Source organism: Rhinolophus sinicus, linkage group LG03 (genome assembly GCF_036562045.2).
Source record: "Rhinolophus sinicus isolate RSC01 linkage group LG03, ASM3656204v1, whole genome shotgun sequence".
In the NCBI taxonomy this organism is placed as follows: Eukaryota; Metazoa; Chordata; class Mammalia; order Chiroptera; family Rhinolophidae; genus Rhinolophus; species Rhinolophus sinicus.
The window spans coordinates 127,240,546-127,260,807 of NC_133753.1; the positions used below are offsets into that span (position 1 = coordinate 127,240,546).

At 36.8% G+C, this 20,262-nt stretch overlaps 1 protein-coding gene across 2 annotated transcripts in view; it reads left to right on the forward strand.

Moving 5' to 3' along the window:
* The window catches only part of FBXL17 (F-box and leucine rich repeat protein 17), a 464,141-nt gene that overhangs the window by 413,019 nt on the left and 30,860 nt on the right, over positions 1–20,262 (forward strand). The window lies entirely within an intron of this gene.

Here is a 20,262-nt window from a genome sequence, read left to right on the forward strand (position 1 = left end):
TGACTGGAAATCTACTTATCCCCCTTTAATTTGTTTTCAAAATTATCTTCCTTATTCTTACACAGTAGTCTTCCATATCAATTTTACAATCAATTTCTTAAATTTTATTCAAAAATCTATGTGGGCATTTTGGGGGTGGTTGCACAGAATATATAGATTTTTCTGAAGAGAAAGGACATAATTACAGCAATGAATTTTTTCATCCATAAATTAGGTAAAGCTCTCCATTTCTGGCCTTCTTTTATGTCCTTTAATAAAGTTTTATGATTTTTTCCAGAAAACTATTTCATGTTTTGTTAGTTTTATTCCTGTATAACATTATTTTTTTTGTTACTGTTGTCAATGGGAACTTTTTTCTCTTTTAAACTCTAACTGGTTATTGTTGCTATATTGCAATGCGGTTTTATGGATCTAGTAACTGGCCAACTTACTAAACCTTCTTAGTATTTTTAATAGTTTGTCAGTTTGCGTCTCTTGCATTTTTTTTAGGTAAGCAATCATATCTTTTGAAATTTTTATGCCTCATATTTCTTCATTTTGTTTTATTGCCATTATACTTGTATACTCTGGATGCTAGGAAATTCAGGCATTTTTGGCCTGTTCCTGGCTTCACGTACATGTACACTATTGCATCCACCAGCTTGATACTTGCTTTGGGTTTTAGATGGACCCTCTTGAGTGGGACTCTCTGGTCCACCATGCTGTTTCTTATTTTGCACTTTTGGAGACTGAAGCAGTCAGCCTTAGAATCCTGTGTCAGCTTTCTCATCTGTAAAATGAAAGTCTTAGTATTTTACTTGTAATTTAAGAATGTAAGACGTTTAATTTACTTTGTTTGCTTCTTTCGTAGTATTCAGAAGAATCAGCCTAATTCCATTATTTCTTTCTTCTTTCAGTGGTTCTTTTCTCAAATTCCTAGAATAGTTTTTTCTCCTCATCCCCCACGGCCAGGCCTTCACCCACTCTGGTTAACCTCTCTCCCCACACCCCCTCCCATACTGCAAGCAAATGACTTTGGAGATTCTGAATTGCATTTATATGAATGGCTTAGAGTGAGATCAGTTTAATTCCATGTACGTAGCTCTTCAAGAGTAACTTAGTGATTACACCTTTTTAAAGAAGCAGATTCTTATAATGGCACCAATATATATCCTATACATTAAGCCACGTAGCATCAATATCAGTATGGTAAATATAAACATTTTTTTGTTTGTTTGTTTTTACCTTTCTCAAAGTTGACTTTTATCCCTAAAATGTTCAAACTCCTTGAAGTAGCGGACAGCTCTGGTTGGGTCCCAGTGCCTCCAGCATGAGGCTTGCTGAATTCGGAACAGGGAAGCTATGTTAAGATGGTTAGCTGTAACAAGCCGTTCTCGTCTCTGTGCACCACCCTTCCACTCACTGCTCATGTCTCTGCATTCAAGCTTTGTATTTTCAAGCTTTGTAAAGTCTCAGAATTCATTGGGCAAGGATGGGAAGGAAATGCTGCCATTTATATTAGGTTTTCTTGAACAATCTCTGAGGCAGAAAGGCCTTAATTAGTGAGAAAAGTAAGATTGTGCTACTTAACCTTGTGATGCAGGATAGGCTAGAGAAATGTTTTAGTTCCGGGGAAACTGTTCCAAAGGGCTGTAGAACTAATAGCTATTCTTTGTATTTTCATCATTCACATTGTTGCTTAAGGATTTTGAAGATGATTCCATTCAACCATCTTCCTAAAGTTCCATGAACTCATTAAGCAACACAGCTAATTATGGGCTGAAGCTCTATTAGTCTAAAGAATATGCAAGTATGTCTGGTAACTGAAGACTAAACATTGTCCACATACAGTAGGTATCATTATTTGACTAATTTGACAGGCTTGAAATACTGCACACAAATCATGGTTCTTTCCAGGCAAACTTGGTGCAATTGTTCTTTCTGAAGTACTCAGGGCCCACTTAGACTTAATAAGGAGTCTTCAAATGGCCTGACTAGAAATTCTCCCTTTGCTGTGTTTTTACTGATCTGTACTGATTCGCGGTATAGAATGCTGTTTAATTTTGTTCATTTTTGTCCTCCAGAATCTCATAGGTTGCTGTAAATATCTGTGTATGTTCATTTAAATGTGCAAGTGAGGTCATCACAGGTTTTGTTAGTCATATGAATAATTAACATAGGGGCAGGATCTATCCCTGTGGCCACTTGGTGTGCTGCAGCCAGCAAAAGTGCATGTTGGCAGAGCAGAAAGAACCATTTCAGAAGGAGATCACCGTCCCAGATTCCTAAGTGTAAGGTTTTGAGGCGCTTGCAGTACAGTTCAACTTCTCAAACCAGCATTTAAGACCCTCCTACAAAGACCCCCAATCTGCATTTCCCACGTGGTGCCCACTGTTTCTCTCCACAGAATCATACGCTCACTGGTATGTTTGTTGAACTCCATTCCCCCTGTGCGTTCCTACCCCAGAGCCTCTGCTTCCGCTGCCCCTTTTCTAGAAGCACTCTCATCACGTCTCAGCCCATTTCTGCTTCACGGCATAGCTCACAGCCCACTTCTAAGTCTTTCCTGACTACTCCAGCTCACACAGGGCTTTCCCTATCTTTAAATCCATGGCTCTTTATAGGAAATTAATTGTATACAGATTTGTAGTCACATATCTAAGTTTTATGTGTATCATTTTCTTGATAGGCTCAAGGTTCCTTGAAATTTGAATAGATAGACATTTTTGGCTTTAAAAAATACAATTTTTAACTGTCTCCCACCCAACCCATTCTTTTATATTCCCATGCCTAAGAACTGTGCCTGGAAGCTACTGGATCCTTGTAATCATTTGCTGAATAAATGAATGGATTTCTCTGCGTATAGAAGGTGGTATTTCAATATTGGTGAAGTTAGCAAATGAATTTCATTATGAGTAAATAAGCAAAATACATAAGAATTATTTTTTAGCACATCACTAGGTATGGGAGATACCAGACATGATCCTGTTGGTTATTTGATTCCATTTTTTGTTTTGCTTTGCTTTGAAGGGAGATTCATTTGGAGCTATCTTGAGCTGGGCACTGAGCCAAGGTTACACAGGTGTTTAGCACTGAGCTTGTATGTACATATTGTGGCTGCTGTATATAGAACTACTCGATAGCGATGCAGAAAGTTTGCTTTTAATGTAATGTGACTGCTCTTTCACCAACATACTAGCACTTCCCTACTTAGATTAGTTATCACCTTCAGATTAGTCATCTTTTGAGACTACTCCTTATTCATTACACTGTAGTCACACTTCATAGATTTTTACAGGGTAAATGTGTGAAGCATAAATGGATGATATGGTCAAGGAGAGGTAGAGGACAATAGGTAGGAAGGTGCAAATTAGCTACTAATATTTGCTCCATTTGTCAATGAATTAATGTACGTGTCATGGGATTTTTATCTATTTTACTAAGATAGTTATTGTGATCCAAAATTGACTGTGTTTCTAAGTATGACTAGGAAATGTCTGTCGAGTATCATATTTCTTTCCAGGAAGAATGGAAACCACTATAAAGATATGTCTAATTGAAAGAAAATTAAGTTGCTATAAAGGTAGTATTATAAGCCACCTCAAATTGCAAATGTTTTTGACTGTGTAGTTTCCTTGTCTTGTTCAGACTGCTTAAATGAAAGGTTATTTTATTCCTTAGTTGCTTTTGAATCTCTCTGGTTGCTTTAGTTCACTGTTCATAACAGTTGCCATTTATTCCTCATGTCCTTAGACATGTGCTCCCCACCAATCCTTTTGCCTTCTTCCCTTTATTAGTTGTATCAAATTATCCAGGAGTAGGAGGTGAGATGTTGGAATCTGGGACAGTCAGCAGACCCGGGATCCAGACCGTGACCCTGCCTCTAATTTACTGTGGTCCTTAAGCTGTTCAACCTCATCTGAAATGTAGCCTCCTCATTTACATGATACAAACAGCACCTACATCACAAGAATGGGGTCAGGATTAAATGAGTGAATGTATACAAAAGCATTTGACACCATGTTACCAGAGAGCACATACTCATAGACTGTCGCTCCTTTTGTTACTATCATGTTATTCATAGTCTCTTTGGTGCACGCTATATTGTTTTCCCTTTTACTTTACCTTTATTCATAGTATATGAAGCTTCGAGTAATAAATTCTGGATATATTTTATTTACATTTAGCATGTACGTGCTAAATAAAACAGATCTTCAATACTTGGGATTAAGGAATATGCTTTCAAAAATGTGTATTAATAGAATTTATCATCACTATTTGATTGGCCCGTCATCTGGTTTCCAAGAAAAGGTCAAAATATACATTTGGATCTAGGGAATTGAACCAGATTTGCTAAACTCCCGGAAGAAAAGAAAAAGGTATGTACTAGGCATGCAGTCTGCCTCTCTTCCTTTTCAGTTCATTTGGGCATAATATCAGATCAGTTCCCAGTGGGGTCATGCCTTTATATTCTTGTTGAATTTGATTTTGGTCCTATACTTCATTCTCAAGAAATGTTGCCCAGAGGCACAAAGGTAGACACACAAATTACAAAGGGAGGCCATTGCTGCCTGAGGCAGGTAAGGCCCAGAGAAAATATGAAACAAATAGAATTTATTAAAAGGCATGTCTCCACCCCAAAAGTATGAGATGAAATTCCATTATGAAAATAATTCCAAATGGACAAAGGCTTGAAAATGATCTTTTAGTGTAGGTGAGTTATAGCCTCATCTAGATACCCAGAGAGGATACAGGCCTCCCTATCCCCCCCACACCCCCACCCCGCCCCCATGGACACACACACACACATACACACACACACACACACACACACACCCATTGTGATTGTATGTTAAGGTTTACCAGTTACTGGCTGTATTGAGCTACAGATGTCTGCAATTGTGCTTGTTTGATGTATATCCAAGTTTCATTTTTTGTAGTATATACTAAGTATACATTATCACACAAATAGTAAACAAATGTTAACATAGCAGTCTGAGGAGGTATTCCACATACCTTGTTTTAAAGGTATTCTTGCTCAATAATCAGAAGTAGATTATGTAAGAAATTAATGCAACAGGAATTGTCACCCCAATAAATTTACTTTAAAAAAGTGGAAAAAAAAGGAATTGATCAAAATAATGTCGAATACAATCTTGAGTTTGGGATAAGGTCCTTTTATAAATATATTATTTTGTAAGCAGAAAATCTTAAGAAGGCACAGAATAGACAGCTTTATATTTATGAAAGATAGACTGGCTTCATGTTAATGATTATTTGGTAAAAAGCTGCATTTTCTGGAGAGCCACAATACATTAAAAAAAAAAAAAAAAATGAGAGTTGACCAGCCTTGTTTGAGTTGGAAGCAGGAAACCAGGAACCCAACTTAACTTGGGGTTTCCCTTTCCTCTTCCCTCTGTTTCTCTCCTTCACCCTCCTCCTCTTTCTGCCCCACCCCTGGAATTGATGAGGTATTGGAGGCACTTTGGCAGAATTCGGGTTTCTTTAGCAATCTGCTAGAATGTTGCTCCTAAACTAAAAAGTCTAATAGCAATTCAGCATGTTATATTTTCTCAGAATGATAATACACAAGCGTTGAAGTAGTTATTGTTTTATACCTTTGATTCTTTAGTGATTTTATTTATGGAAAATATACTGTTGTTCGTTTTTTGTTATTATATTCAGTTATTGTCATGCATACACATTCCTTTAAGAACCTACGTATGTAGGCCCAATCTTATTGTCAGTGGAAACTGTTACTTAGCTGGCAAAAACTGAGATATTCAGTAGTTATTTGTCCCGGCTTTGGGGTTCAAGCCCTGAGCTAGGTTCTGCAAGTAAAGAAGGTTGTTTTTGCATCTTTTAAATATGCTTGATATGGCTGGAAACTAGAGAGAGAACATATCAGAAAGCGTCTTCCCTGTGAAGGCTGGATTGAAGTGGGCGAGACTGGGTACAAGGAAACCATCGGCAGCAAGAGATGATGCGAATCCCAGTCAGAGCAGAGGCAGTGGGGATGGAGAAATTGGGAAACATTGAAGAGCTGAGTTCCTGAGACAGAATCTGAGTTCCTGCTTGAATATGAAGGCCTGGGGCAAAGAAGTAAAGGATGACTCTCCTGGCTCTGGCTGGGTAACTCAGTGGTGCCATCACCTGACTGGGAATAGGACTAATAGGTCAAGAATGGTTGAGTTTCATTTTGAGCATGTTTCCTTTCAGCACCTCTAGAGCATGGAGATGAAGCCCTAGATGCAAAAATGCAGTGTAAAGCTCGGGGGGAAGGGGGGGACTAGGCTTGCAGTTACTGGTGCTTTAGAAGTTCCTTTATTTTGCACCAATATCAAAGTCAAAACGTTATTCTTACAGATATGTGATTAGAGGTGTATTAGAGAAAGCTGCCCTGGGAGTCCTTGGATCATATGACCAAGGCTTCCCTCTTGCCAAGTCATGACATTGTGTCCTGAGGGCCTCAAGGAACCAGTTCGGGAAATGAAGAGGGGCAGAGGAAAACTACTTGTGAGATCTCAACAGTAACACTCAAATAATGTGAAAGCCAACGTCCCATCATTTTGCGCTTTGTGGTATGATGGTTTCTATTTTTCCTGATTTATTTTGCTAATATTGTTTTTTTCCCCAGGCAAGCTGTAAACCTCTTATAGTTCAGGTACTAGCTCCCACCCTTTTCCCTTTGTGTTGTCTTCACCTATCATTAGATGCCCCACCATAGTACTTTAATCTAAAAATGCAGGCTTTGGGACCAAGTGGACTTGGGTGGGAATTCTAGCTTTGCGGCTAACTAGCTACATGACCTTGGATAGGTTGTTCCACCTCTATCTGCTCAATTTTCTCTTCTGTAACATAAGGCTTATGCTAATGTTACTTATTAGGTTGAGCCATCTGCAATTGCTGATATTCCGTCTACAAAAATGGAAATTTCATTTGGTTCACAATAGTATTGTGCAATGTTATAGTGAGGATGAGATAATTGTGTTTAGAGTACTTTGAAGGTACTCAAAAATAAATTTTCAATGATTACTATATGATTGACTACTACTACCACTATAAATATACCTTAATTAACTATTTTCAATGATAGTTTCTTTTAAATGTATAAATTTCAGGGAAAGCTAAAATTGCTTAAATTGAAAATATAAAGAAATAAATGTAAGGGAAAATGTCTCACTATAAGGTCTGTGAAATACTTTTCAGAAGTATATTGCCTAAATCTTTTCGTTTAAGCTTAGATTACAAGTCAAATGCAATTACAAAGAAAAAATCAAAATGACAATGGTTTTCATTTTTATTATATAGAAGTTAGTGAAATACACAAGGAAAATTTTTCTGTCTCCAATTACTGAGATAAAACACAAAATTTCTGTTATCTTCGCTTTTTATTTAGTCAAGGCCATGAATGATGATTTTTATACAAACTGCAGTAAAATTTCAATTGTCTGGAGATCAATTATCAACCAAATTGAACTAGAACACAAACCAAAAGCCTGTAACTGATTAAAAAACAACAACAACAACACTGTGCAATTAAAATTGATACCATAAAGTACCTGCAGGAAACCTTTGTACTTTTGTTTTTAAATTACCGTAATAAGAACTTTTGAAAAATAAAGGCGGAGGAGAAGAAAGTACGAAAAGATAGTTTCAGATGGTCTTCCAGAGTGCATCACTTCAGATAGCTGCTTTGCTTTATGGAAGATGTACAGGCTTGGACGTGCCCATGCTTTGCTTAGGTACTGAAGGACCATCCTAACTTAGCTTTTTGAAATCTTACAGTGTTAACGATTTTGATCACAACTTCTACCCTAAAAAAAGGAGATAACTGTGATACTGAGATTATCCAATTTCTCAAGCTGTCCAACCACCTTAGGAGTCACTGAAAAATAGCTATGACAACAGGGAAGAGGGAGAAATACATAGAAAGACTTCCAACCACACAGCATATTGTGGGAACAACTAGAGCCAGAGATTCCAAACGAATGCTTCATGGGCCATATTTATCTCACAAATATGTTTTATTTAGCTCCCATTAGGATGATATACACAGTATTTTTCTTTTGGTTTATTTGTTGTTGTTGCTAACACTTAAGTACAGGTGATTCACATTTCAAAAAAAAAAAAAATGATTTCAAGTCACTCTTGAAGAATTGAAGATGCACCAGCACTGAACCTATATTCCTAAAAGGCATTTATTCTTGGGAGTTCAGATTGACTGCAGTGTATGTGGTACCCAGTTTGCCACAGCCCCCACCTTTAGGGAGGGCATTTTAATATTTTCAATCCCTTCTGTCTCCCTAATGCTGATGCTCAGTGTTGGCTGCCTTTTACCTTTGTGTATTTTCTTAACAGTCTGTCTTAAAAGAAACTGAACAAAATATTTGTTGCATCTGAGTCTCCATCAAAAGTGAAGAATGGGAAGGCAGACTTCGTGGGCTGAATGGTGTAGAAAGAAAGGAGCAAGTGCATGCTTTTATAGAAGAGAAGAATATTTCTGCATGGAATATGCAAATAAAGTATGTCTGTTCAAAACAATATAATAAAGCAACTTTCTCCTTTACCTCCATGGCCCTTGAGGCATTTAGGCTTAATAAAGAGGCTTCTGTGGTTGCTAGCACAGCTTCTTATAATAGTAGAGTAAAATCGTAATAATCAAGGAAATGTTTGACTAGGTCTAATAAATGCTCTTTAGAAAGATAGAGAAGTATGTCAAGCTTTTTAATCTAAAATAGTTCATATAAGAAATATTTGTTATATAAGTTGAACCACATTAAATTGCCAATATTTAGTAAGTTTTGACCCACAAAGATGGCAACCTCACATTAATTAACCTACTATAAAGGAGTAAGTTTCTGCTGCCTATTTATTTTACTTAAATGAACCTTCTTTCCCACAATACCAAATAAATGAGACACTACTTTATCTGAGTTCATAAAATTCATAATATACTGAAGAATAGTTACAGATATATGTGAATCTTACAAGCAATTAAAACATGTAGTACCTTGCTTCATTACAGTCTGCAATATAGCTTATGTTCATGGATATGATGATATACTTTGAGTGTAATGATTGAAAATATTTTGTAGTTGATAAGCCCTTCATTGTGAGAGGATAGTAGCTTTACAAATCTAATCCCCTGAGATGTAATGCTGTTTTTGGAGGGGCTTACTCTATTTAGCATCTAATCAGTATGTTTTAGAAATTAACTACCTTGCACTTTGTTAGTTCTTCTCTATGGGTGCAACTCTCTGTTTTTATAGGATTCACCTAAAAAAGATCATCACCTGAAATTCAGTAGATTTTATAAGAAGCTTCAGTAAATATAAAGGACTTAAATAGAAGCTTTGCAGCATGCAATTTTATTTAAAATATTTTATTTCTTGGAATCTGAACAGTTCTTCCAAGTAATGTATTTAATGCACACAAATACTTTTTAAGCACATATTGGTTACTATATGGTGTGCATGAATATCTTAAAAAATGAAATGTAATAATTAATAGAGAACTGTATTATTTAATCTTCTTTATTTGGAACAGTTTGTTTTTGTTGAAAGCATAAAATTCCAGGCAACTAAAATGTTTAAATTCTGCATTTTAACTTTCAAAGCTACTATCACTGAAGATAAATTGCATTTCTTAAACTAATAATAGTTTGTTTGTAACTGTATTTATAAATATTTATGATATTACTGATTTGAGGGAACTGTCAATCATAGTCTATTTTCTTGAAGACATCTCTCTCTGGACCTGAGAAATAGTTGACTGAATTTAATGACCGTTACATATATTGTGGATAGATGGAAGAATGAAGTAAACGGAAGCACAATACTATTTCATCAAAATTTGCTACAATTAAACTGAGTTGAATTTTCTTACTAAAAGACATGTTGAATCAAGTCATATTAATACACTTACCTTAACAAAAATAGCCTCTTTGCTGAAAAACTATCCTTTTGCGTAAAATACCAGGTGTTTACTTGTATGTTTTCAAATATCTTGAAATAAAAATATTTAGTGTATTAAGGTGTTGGTGAACTCAGGAAAAAGTGTTTCAAATATGTTGTGACAGAAAGATTCAAATTATACAATATATGGAGAATTTTCAAACATCTGGGGTTTAATTTCAAAGATTATTTTATTCAGTGGTAAATACAGAATTTCAGTTAATAAAATAAAGTATACCCCAATAGTTTTTAAAATAGTGTATCACCCACATGGATTAACCTAAATTTAGAGCAGAGTAATATAAAATGTAGAGCAGAGTAGTAGTGTGGGAACCAGGAGTAACTAAAATGATACTAATTATTAGGTTTACTTAACATTTTCCAGGATATACTGTTCACCCTTAATGCTAAGTTGTCCTGCTTTTCCTCTGCCTTTGATTTTTGCTTTTAACTGACTGAGTATGTAACACATACACATTTAAGGAGACTGACCTTTCCTTTAATTATATATTTTATTCAAGCCCAAAGGAAGCAATTTTGAATGAATGCCTAAAACTGGACCAATTAGAAAAAAAACATAGATTTCTCATGGCTCTTTCTCACCAGTTGAAATGGCTGATAGACCCCAGGCATTTATCTTCTCTCCCTCCTAAAATCTTGCTAAAAATGACATTAAAGGGCTAAAATGACATTAAAGGGGTGTTTTAAAGAAAAGGAATAGGAAAGGAGATAAAAGAGGAGGAAATGTCAACACATTTTTAGAAAACAGAAATCAGAAGGAGGAGTGCTAACTGTCTTAAAGCATAACGCAAGTGCTTTCGGAGAGGGACTCCATGACAGATGGGCTTGTTGGCCTGCAGAACTCCTTTCAGAGGCATCGGATACTCTAGAAACCCAGAATGATATGGTCAAAGATCCTTAAGTGTGACCATTTGAGAAAAGCTTCCAACATAAAAGAGAGATATGAAAGCAAACTGGAAAATGAGGCTAAGAGGAAACAGAGGCACTGCAGATAGTAGAGGAAAACATGAAAAACCCTAAGTACTATTCTCCGAGATAAGAAAAGCATTTGCATCCTTGAAAAAGAATAGGCTGCTGTGAAAGAAGGACATGAGTTTCCAGATTGAATGTGTCCACCAAATGCCCAGCATCATGTCAGAAAATTGGTCTACATGAAGACATATCATCAGGAAATTTTAGATTTCCAAGGATGAAAGGAAATTCTAAAAGTTACCCAAGAAAGAAGCCAGGATGCTACAAATTTGAAATAAGAGTGGCTTCAAATCTCTTAAAAGAAATAAGGGTGGTAATCATTTTGTAGTATATAAGATTATCAAATTAAAACATTGTATACCTTAAGCTTACACAATGTTATATGTCAATTATCTCAATAAAGCGGGGGAAGGAAAGCAAAATGGGAAACTGTAAGACAATGAAGGCAGTGCCTTCAAAACTACGGAAAACATGTTTTTAACATGTTTTATTAAACACGGAATTTTATACACTACCCAACTATTTTTTTTAATTTTATTAAATTTATTGGGGTGACATTGATTAATAAAATTATAAGTTTCAAGTATACAGTTCTATAATACATCATCTGTATATTGCGTTATGTGTTCACCACCCAAAGACAGATCTCCTTCTCTCACCATATATTTGACCCCGTTTTTCCTTGTCTTCCTCCCCTTTACCCCTTTTAACCTCTGGTAACCAGCATACTGTTGTCTGTGTCTATGAGTTTTCATTTATTTGTCTTGTTTGTTTGTTTCTTTGTTTGTTGCTTTTAGTTATATATCCCACCTATGAGTGAAATCGTATGGTTCTTGGCTGTTTCCATCTGACTTATTTCGCTTATCATGATATTCTCAAGATCCATCCATGTTGTCGCAAATGGCAGTATTTCATCCTTTCTTACGGCTGATATACACTGCCCAACTATTAATTGTGAAAGTAAAATAAAGATGCTTTTAGACGTTTAAGAACTCAAGATTTATCCCCCAATTAACCCTTTAAAACATGTGTTTCATGACAAAAGTGAATAAACCACAGCAGGGGAAAGACATGGCACCCATAGGAGAGCTGAAAGGGAAATCTTGGTATGTCTGTGCACCCATCCCTAATAGTCTTCAACGCAGCCCAGAGCAGGAGGTTAGAGGACTCAGAAGGGAGGGCATGGACACAGGAGGGTGTGTGTGAGTAATGGAACTAATAAGTTCATTAATGTATTTGAGTTTCAGGGAAAATGTTGATAAGAATTTCAACTATCTGTAGGAGCATTTGAAAAATAATGGTGACCAAAAAGTAAATAAAATATGAGGAGGCAAATATGAACTTCAGGTAAAATTTTACAAATGAAGGTTGGTCATAGCACAATACCTGGCTCAGAAGTGAACAGTATCTACACCATCATAACAATATAAATATCTTCTGTTTTATCCATTCTCTAACCACACTCGAAGCAAGAACAAGGACTTTCTTTTACTCATCTTTTTATCCTCTTTGTCATTTTGCATGTGGCAATCATATAACGACTATTAGTCAAATTAGCCTACAGTTCAGAAATTCTCTACATAATTTGTTATATCTCAACATTATTGACTCTAACTTCAGTAATTCTTAACCAAAATAATATTGGGGCATATTACTGATTAACATGAAATGGGCATCCTTACTCAGAAAGGCACATCCAGCAATTCTTTCATTGGAACCATGAGTCTACATGCCCCTGAAGAGGTAGGAATGTCCACGTACAGTCCCAGTTCCACATCCCAGAAATGTTGGGGGAAAGGCTGTTAAAAGAGGAACCATGCTGATGAGCCATCTCCATCGTCTGCCACCTTCCTTCAGAATGGGGAAGGCTGCCAAGAGTGCAGTGGGTGAGAGAGAGAGACGCAGAAAGTGCCAGAATTCAACACACAATGATCCAAACAATTTTGTTATTCGCAACACGTAACATCTTGAACGTAGAAATCTGAGAGGACAAGTGTGTCAGGATAAAGGAAATAACAGACTTGGGGTGAGACTACTGGACAGATTCCCAAGTAGTTGGCTGCAGGCAGCTTTTGCTCATTACTCACCTCTCCATACTCACCACAGATAACCAACCCCAGTCAAATCAAAGAAGAGGAATTTGAAAGGAACAACATAGGCTCATTTAGAACATCTATGCTGAGGATTTTATTTGAGTGCATCATTTGCAGGGGATAGAGGTGGGGAGAAGTGAGGCCAACAAAACAAGAATGAAATACATAGGTCCTGTGTCTAAAGAGTTTTTAATCTACAAAAAACAAAAGGGTTTGCCAAATTCCAGGAAAATAAATCCCTAGAGAATAAACAATACATGTCATGAGATTTATCCTAAGAGATAAAGGAAGAATCGTATGGCTTCCAGATAGTGAAAGCAACACATGTATGAAGGGAAAGAAATCAGGTTGGACTTCTGTTCTCTACGGTCAAACTGAAGCACTGTCTATAAAGCCCGGCAGGTAAAAATAAATATGACCCCAAAATTTAATACTTAGTCATATTTTTCTTTAAGCATAAGGATAACAATCTTTTTCAAGCATTCAAGAACTTAGGAAATATGTTGAATCTTTCTTTAAAAAAAAAAAATCTACTTGAAGATGGTATCTAGCCACCTAAGAGATTAATCAGAAAAAGATCTCAGGAATGAAAAAAAAAAAAAAAATCATGGAGAAACTCACGCTTTTTAACCCACATAGAACCAGAGAAAAACAACCATAAGAATTGCGGTTACAAAAGCAGAGGAAAACATTCAAACCCAACAATGTAAAAATAATAATCTAGCTAACAAATATGAGAGGAGGAAGGAAAAGGGAGAAATGCCTCCAGTTTTCTCAACTTTCATACAAAAGAGTTAGTAGAGTCTGTCTGAGGTTAAAGTGTAGAATTTTTTGAATGACTCCAAATTCTTAAAGATTTCATAAAATTTTCTCTTAATTCATGTAGACTCTTTTAAGAATTATTATCTTGTATGGTGAAGAAATATTTACCTAAAGAAAATGATTCTTTTAGTTTCAATTCTATTTCTCTGTTTTGGTTCAATTCAAATAAAAGCAAATTAAATACTTTTCTAAAGCATGTATAATTATAAGATTTTTGAAGTTACTTTTATCTTTCTTTTGCTCTGTCTATATCAGGGGTGTCCAAACTTTTTTCAATGTTTTTTACCAAGGGCCATATGCGGTAAAATACACAAACAGCCGGGCCACTCACTCGAGGTGAAGTATGTATTGCCTCACCTGGTTTATTTAAGTAAACGAAATATATTTTTGGAATTTGCTGCGGGCCAATTAAAAGTGGATTGCGGGCCACAGTTGGCCCGTAGGCTGCAGTTTGGACACCCCTGGTCTATATGTTGCAGGTGCTGGAGGAATGCTTTCCAAATGTTAGTGATGGTATTTCTGGATGGTGAATTTGGGATAATTTGAAAGCTTTCTTGTACTTTATTAATTTAATTTTACAACAAGTTGTGTTACTTTTACACAATCAATAGAGTTATTACTTGAAAAATGTTTTAAAAATTCATGGAACAGAATTTGACTGCTAAAGTAGTGGGTACAGATATTTCAATAATACCTACCCATAAGACAAATTTGTATTAGCTGTGCCATATTCATATTTTCTCCTGGTGTAACTCTTCCAGCTGGGCATTGTTGAGAAACCTTTTGGGGTTTTTTATGCCATCGTAGAAAATAACTGAGTTGTCATGTGCATAGTTTTCAGTTAAGATTCTTTGGTTGCAAGTAACAGAAACCAACAGAGGCTCCTGTAAGAGAAAACAAAATCAAGAACAAAAGCAAATAAATTATTGGAAGAAAATGGGGTAACTCCAGAATCAGAATCAAAACTACATAAGGTAGGCCTTGGGAAAGACAAGAACATGGGATCTCCAGGTAGCTGAGACTAATGGGGGTCTCTTCAGGGAACCTCCACCAGAATGGATTGTCTCCAGCTATTTTCCTTAAGTCGTTCCAGGCAGAATGCAGATATTTGTGGAAGAGTATGCTGCCAGGTTTGGGACAAATGCCCACCTACAGCCTGGAGAAGGGAGGGAACCTTTGATTACAGTCCCCCAAACTGCGCCTATAGAAAGGAAGGTTGAGGGTTTGTTACCAGAAAGTGGGAATGGATGCTGGGGACATAAAAACTACCGATGCCCCCTGTGTTTGCCTTGCTTTAAACTTGCAATGAAGTAAGCTTCTTTCCCAGTCAGTGTACCCCTGCAGAAATTAGCTGATTTCGTTTTTTTATCAGATCTGTTCCTTCATTCTTTTCAAAGTAATTACAGGCTTCTTCTTCCTTGTCTCATGACACTGATTATTAGCTAAAGCTAATTCATCAACTAGATATAGGTGAAACACCTTTAGCTATCTTTTAGGAAAAGCTTAGTAAATTATTTGGCATTCTCCCACCCAAGAAATGTTCTGCCTTTAAGTAAAAGTTTGTTAGATACCGTGAGAGGTCTTTGGGTTCAGCCATTTTCTGTCCCAGCTATAATTAGAAAGCTAGACAAATTGTATTAACTCCCAGGGAAAAATTCCACACAAATACTCTTTTAAATAAATCCAATTTACTCTATTTGCTTGGTATTAACAACTGTTAATGTTATGTCCAAATTCCCTTCCTTCCTCGCTGAAAAGAACTATATCACTACCGCCAGTACATACAAATGGATAGCTAATTACTCAGTGCAGAGGGTTATGTCTGCAATGGGAAATGAATGTTGCCAATGGTTGGCTCTTTCCAAACTACATAGTGTTATATGGTTTATGTCCCAATCAATAGTGGCAAAGATCCAGAAAGAAATACTACCTAGATGTCAGGGACTCATTAAACTCATCAGTCTGCAGTCTTTCATCAGTGATTTCCAAACTTGGCTGTGTATCAAAATCACTTGGTGACATTAAAAAAAAAAGAAAGAGAGAGAGAAGGAGCAGGAGAAGAAGAGGGAGAAGGAGAAGAAGAAGGAGAAAGGGAAGAGAAGAGAAGTGACAAGAAAAGAGAGAAGAGAAGAGAGAGGAGGGGAGGGGAGGGAGGGAGGGAGGGAGGAGGGAGGGAGGGAGGGAGGGAGGGGAGAAGGAAGGAAAAGATACAGCCTCCTGATATCCACTTTCAAAGCCACTGAATCAGAATATTCTCGATACGGTCATGGAGAAATTCAGGATTTTTCAGGGCTTGAGGTTTATATAATTTGGGGCCTCTCTTTAAGAAAAGGAATACAATAATGTCTTGCTTTTACAAACTTTACAAAAATACATGATCATGTGAGTACATTTCTAGGACCTAGGCCCTTGGAAAGGTCCATGTAAATGATAGACCCTGAAGCTTAACTTTCATTAGCTTCAAGGTACGTCTACCTGTGGGTTAGGTCCTAGGAATAAATGTGTGTATATTGTACCTTTGTATGTATGCACACTTGAGCACATACACCTGTGTGTGTGGTTCAAGCTCCCTGGTGAGAGGACCCAGAACTGTGATTCTTCTTTCGCCATCAAAAACAAAAATAATATAAAAGTTGAGTGTTCCCTAAATTTTAATCTAGTTCTCCATTAAACTTTAAAGTCTTAAATTGAAATACTTTTATTTTCATGTTCTTATTTCCTTTGCCCTTCTATGGCAGAAATGCCCTAACCAAATAACCAAAAATTATTGCCAGTATCTAAATTAATCCATGCTCCAGACAACAGCTCCTGAGTTACACCTACTCTGGTTACAATTAGGGAGGAATAACAGCTCAACTTTCTGTGCCTTTAGTTTTAGTTTGAAAATAGCCTTATGCTTTTTTTTTTCCACACCATTTCACATGATTTTAGCTATTGAATTTTGGCAACTCTAAATGTGTATGTTTGCTTAGAGAAGCACTGGGTTAGAGGGAAACCCCATTGTAGAAAATGTCAAGTTCTTCACTTTGGTAAAATTAAGTGATCCATCCAGTAGCATCTTTTTAAAAACTGTTTTTTCAGTCCTTTATAAAAGTAAAACATGCCTAGTGTTGAAAATTTTTAAAGCCAAAATCATATAAGGAAAACTATATTACCTATCATTTCTCTAAAGATACCTATAGTCACCACAGTTATTGGCATATTATAGCTACTCAATAAATACTTTAGAATTAAAAAAATGACTGTGAACTCTAGAAAATACAAACAGGATCCCTTTCTGAATATATTTCCCTCAGTGCTTATAATCGTGATACCTAAGATGCACATATTTAAATGAACATATACTGAATACTAACAAGTAAAGGCCTTATGCTAGACAGTGATGATGTAAACATGAATAAAGGTAGTCTTTGGCCCTCTCAGTAGAATTTATATCCAGCAGAAGAAACCAATGTACGAGATATGACCAAAAGATATGGTGAATGTTTAAATTTAAAAAAAATTATTACAGTGAAAGACACATTGCCATTAATCCCCCCTAAACACTCCCCCTCACTTCAAATGCACTTATCCCATCGTTCTTGCCACTTTCTGAAGCCGTTCTGGAAGTCCTCTTTCCTGAGTGTCTTTACTTCATCCTCCATCATGACAGTGCTCTGTGTCACACATCGCTTCTGGTATATGGCAATTTCTGTCAAATAAAAACAACACGGTGTGTCCTCATCCACCTTATTCACCGGATCTGGCACCATGTGACTGCTGGTTCTTGCCCAAAGTCAAAATGATTCAAGATATTGAGGCAGCCACGACAGCACAACTAAAGACACTCAGGAAAGAGGACTTCCAGAACTGCTTCAGAAAGTGGCAAGAACGATGAGATAAGTGTGTTCAAAGAGTGGGGGAGTATTTTGAGGGGGATTAATGGCAATGTGTCTTTTACTATAATAAGTTTTTTAAAATTTAAAAACTACATTCACTGTAGTTTTGATCACACCTCATATTCCTGCCAGTACAAGGACACTTAGACACACAAGGACACAAGAGCAGCCGTGCCAAATCCCATGCAGGAAATTTCTTTCAAAGCTAAGTGCCAAAGAAAGATTTCTCTTCTCTTGACATCCTTGACTTCTCTTTCTCTCACTCCACGTTCAGTCTATCAGCAGCTCAACTTTAAATCTATCCATAATTCAACTCCTTCTCTCCATCTTTGTTATGTAGCCCTGGACCAAGCCACGATCACTTCTCCTGATAATTGCAGTGGCCTACTTATTGGTCTCTCTGCTTTTGTTCTTGCTTCCTTATATTGTGTTTCCCCAAAAATAAGACCTAGCCAGACCATCAGCTCTAATGAGTCTTTTGGAGCAAAAATTAATATAAGGCCCAGTCTTATTTTAATATAAGACTGAATATAATATAATATAATATAATATAATATAATATAATATAATACCAGGTCTTATATTAATTTTTGCTCCAAAGACGCATTAGAGCTGATGGTCTGGCTAGGTCTTATTTTCGGGGAAACACGGTAGTCTGTTTTCAACCCAGCAACCAAGAAGTCCTTTGAAAATTTAAGTTAGATCATATTACTCTTCTGCCCCCAAATCACCAACAGATTTCCATTTTCATTTAGAGTGAAAGCCAGTGTGGATAAGTGGGCCTGTAAGATGATTTTGTCCACCCCCTTTTCCATTAATACCCCAATTTCAAATCCACTATTCTCCATCTTGCTCCTTTGCTCATTCTAGAACAAGCCAGCAACGTCCTACCTCATGGTCTTGGCACGAGGTTTTCTCTGCACAGAATGCTTTTCCCATAGATATCTGTATGGCTTGCTCCCCTGCCCCTCAGATCTCTGTTCAGATGTCACTTTTTAGTTAAAATTGCAGCACCTCTGCCCCTGGTTCCTGCTTTATTTTTCTCCAAAGCATTATCACCACCCCAAAATTATTTATTCTCATTTTTTTGTATTTGTAACACAAGCTGCACGAGGGTAGAGATTTGATCTACTCCCAGCCCCTAAGACATCCCCTGGTACCTACAGGTACTCAGTATTTGCTGAAAGAAGAGACAATATATTCACTCTGCTGACTTGCCCACATGTTCCTTTCTCTTCCTGTGGTTTCTTTCCCTGCAACATCAAGATACAGTAACAGTATGTATTGGGCAGTCTAACAACAGCAGATGTTGCCACCACCCTTGGTGTCTTCTTACATGGTAGACGCCAACATTGCATGGTGGTCTGCTGCACCCTGGGCTGGATAAATGCTTGTATCTGACGCTTGCTTGAAACATGTTCTGTCATTATTGTGGTCTGGAAAATTCAGTTCAGAAACGTGGACAAGGCAGAGAAATGACAGAGACACTAATGTACTTTTCCATATCCCTGAACCAAAATATTTAAGCCCAGAATTCACTTCTCATAAAGTAAGGAAATCTAATATCACATCAGGATTTTGAAAAGGATGCATAATTCTTTGATAAGTAATATATGTATTTATGCAGGCTGGAATGAAAAGGAATCATTGAACCAGGGACTTGCGGTTCTCAGCTAATGTTAGCGTGGTAAGGCTTTTGCTCTTCCTCATCTTGAATTCTAAAATATAATAAGGTGATTGTCAGGGGAACCTAACATTCCACTCAAAGGGTCAGTTACCACCAAACACACTGCTGAAAACCAGAGAACCAGAGCAGTGGGTCAAATTGCTGTTCACAGAAGTTTAGTTCTAAATCCCTCCCCTGCACACACCCGCCAGCCATTATATTTTTGGAAATCACATATTCAGAAATTGTTTCTACCAACCTAAATCATATTTGTGTCTTTCTTCTATTAAAATAAAAAATAATTCTGAAGGGATAAAGGAGGGAAAATACTTATCTATGCTCCTGATGCATTAAAAGGCCTTTTGAAAAAAAATCCTTCACTTGAACTCTTACTTTTCCACCAACTTGTTTATCTCATAGGCAGGAAGGCAGATGCAGCCTATAAATAATGCTTGCATTTCCCTTTCAGGATATATAGGGCAGGAGAGCCTCTTCCCCCACAAGGTCAGGGGCCACAGCCAGCTTGCTCCTTTTGTGAGTCAGACAGTACTTGGATGTTGCTATTCTGAACGCGGAAGCAGAGCTGTGTACAATGAATGCCCTCACATGCAGCATCTTGAAAGTTCCAGCACAATTCAAAGTTTTCACTCTAACGTATCCACCATTGTTGGACAGTTTTGTATTATATTTATTTTTCACTTGATTTTTCAGAAATACAGAATTCCTAAATACTCTACAGTCTTTAAAATTTCCACAAATAAATGAGCATTTTGAAAATTTTTCTATAACCTTGTCCCCCTGAATTTACTTTCTTATCTTAAGAAACTTAAGACTTTTCATGTCTCCAAAGGACAGATGAAGTTTGTTTTACCGAT